Here is a 2,714-nt window from a genome sequence, read left to right on the forward strand (position 1 = left end):
GCAACTTCAGCTATTTCACCATGAACATACTACTTTGGACAATTTTTTGAGAAAAGATCAGATGCTAGTTAGCACACTGAATTCAACCCGAGAAACTAACAACTGCAAATAATAATGTGATGTCATTGGAAAGCACAGCTTCCCTTCATGCAGGGGAGGATTTTTTTTTTTTTTTTTTAGAGAATAACAGGAGGGAACAAAGCCATTAAATGGGGGGGGGGGGGGGCGGGAACGGGGGAAGACAATCAATCCAGCACCAACCGCTGAAACAAAGTGCTGAAGTACTGTGGGGCTGCATGTGCAAACGTCAAACAAACGAGTCCCTGATGCCTTTACTGCCCATTGTGCCCATGCTGACACTTCCTCATGCTTCTGCTGAGCTAAAACCTAGGCCAGGGAAGCTGAAGAATTGTTTTAAAAACACCTTTTATAAAGACAAAATTAAAAAAAACACTCCAGGAAGCCCTTTTGTAAATAACATGAGAACAGGAAAAAAACATATTTTGATCAACATCTTCACATATTGAACATTTTTCTAAAATGCCAGAATTTGAAAACAATCACTCTCCTGGATGGATTCATCACACCACCAGCAGGGTCAATTCCCAGTAATCCTATGCACAGAAAAAGCCTCCACAGAAGTGAACAGAACTGTGAAGATTCACTGTTGTGTAAGGCAGATACTGTTCATTCCAAAAAGCTACATTCAAATGTGGATTTGAGTGAAAACAAAATCTGTAGTAAAGACAACAGTGGAAACTGGAGTCTTCAGTGGAAACTGGAGTCTTCAGTGAAGATCTTTTCAGAAGCTTGTTATTCTAAGTTGTTTCTCCTTCTGACATTTTAAACTGAGACACCTGGAAACTGAATGCTGAAGTCAACTCCCTCCAACCCCACCAAAGAGTCAAGATCCCCAAAACTGAGTTCTCTGAAACCAGATATATTCTGCTTTCAGAGTTTTTACCAAAAAAAAAATCCTGAAGTTTGAGCAGGTATCACAACACTTCAACTTTCTCGAGTGGGCTTCTGAACTGTCATTGCTGGTATTATTAGTAGGCACAGAAATTCCCATTTTAATTAGAAACTTTATTTTGAAATACGTTACACAGTTTACATGTGAAGTGCTTTCACTGTAAGATATTTCATAACATTGCACTGAGCGAAGTGGCTGACCGTTTTCCTTGAAGCTCTTCCAGTTATGTTTTGTTCTTATTAACAGGCTCTTAGAGAACTAAGATGCACCTTAGATATTCGTATTCAGAAGCTATTACTATGTTTACCTTAGGGAGAAAGCATACATTTAACTCTTCCAATTAACTGTGTGCTTCAGTAATAAAGTTAAGCATTCAGCATTAAGAGTGAAAGAAATCTGAGTCCTAATTAAACTTGTATCCACCAAAGATTAAAAAAAATAACTTTCATCACCAAATCATTGTTAATAAGGCACAGTCAGACGAGTATTAATAAAGACTGGCTACCAACTCAGTTTTACTTGCACAGCCTTCCTGCTGGTCTGTCAAAAACAATCTGAAAGTTGTTTTTCCTGTCTGCTGCTGGGAATTTTCGAGAACAAGACCGAGCAATAAGGCAAGTAAAAGAAAGAACATGCAAGGAAGTTTGGCATTCGTGATAGATTCTGAAGATCTGCCGAGTAGTTCATTCTGTAAGCAGTGTTCACCTCTTGCTATTAAAACGGTGGCCAACTGCGACAGGGAAGACAGAAGTGGTGTAAGCAGGCCCTCTTTGTAACAAAGGCTCTTGAAAGGACTGGTTTGGGGTTTTTTTGTTTTTAAACAGAAGAAAACCAAAATGTTGGGTATGCTTTCAGGTGAAGATGATGTATGCAGCAATTCCCACAGCTTTCAAAGATTATCTAAATTGAATTCTGAAATTCCCCTCTGCTACCCAGAAAAGCTGAATGTAACAGGAGGTTGCTTGACAACAGGTCAAATATCAGGGAATGAAATCTCCATTTAGATAATCAGCCAGTACTGCCATTCTATTCAGCATTTCTTATTACAATGAAAGGACGTTTTGGGAATGATAATAGCTCAGACAACCACACCACTATTTTGGCAGGAAGAAAGTTCAAGAACTCCTAAGATGAGATGATGTTTGAAGAACATGAAACAATTCAACCCCCAGTCAAAGAATTATAAACACAAAAAAGGGTGGGGAGGGGAGATTGGGGTACAGGGACAGGACCCAAGAGAGAAGCCTTACCTTCCCCTCTCAATTAAATCTTTAAGGACTAATTGCTTGAGCATAGCACTGTATGGCCTCTGTGGACTATGGATGCTTCATAGATACTCTTAAGAATCATCATTTCAAGCTGTTTGTTTTCAGTTTTAAGTCACTTCAAACAAAAATACTGCATCCATTCCCCTTCAATAACCAAACTGAGCATAAGAATCATTGAAAGCATTTGATACAAATGTGTATCACACACTAAAAGATATTTTATAGATAATACTGTAAACCAAAATTAAAATATACAAAAGAATTTTAAAAACCTTTTGCACAGCTGAACTCATAGTGCAGGTTTAAGATAAAAAATCTGTAAATGAAGTAGTCATAACAAATGTTGAATATCAAATACATTCTAAAGTATTTTACGGAATGGCTGAATTATCAAGCCTAAGAACTGAGGATAAAGGATGTTAATGACAAGCAGCCACATACAGAACACAAAGCAATAAGTTTAAATCAGACTA

The sequence above is a fragment of the Cygnus olor genome, chromosome 3 (assembly GCF_009769625.2).
Source record: "Cygnus olor isolate bCygOlo1 chromosome 3, bCygOlo1.pri.v2, whole genome shotgun sequence".
Lineage (NCBI taxonomy): Eukaryota > Metazoa > Chordata > Aves > Anseriformes > Anatidae > Cygnus > Cygnus olor.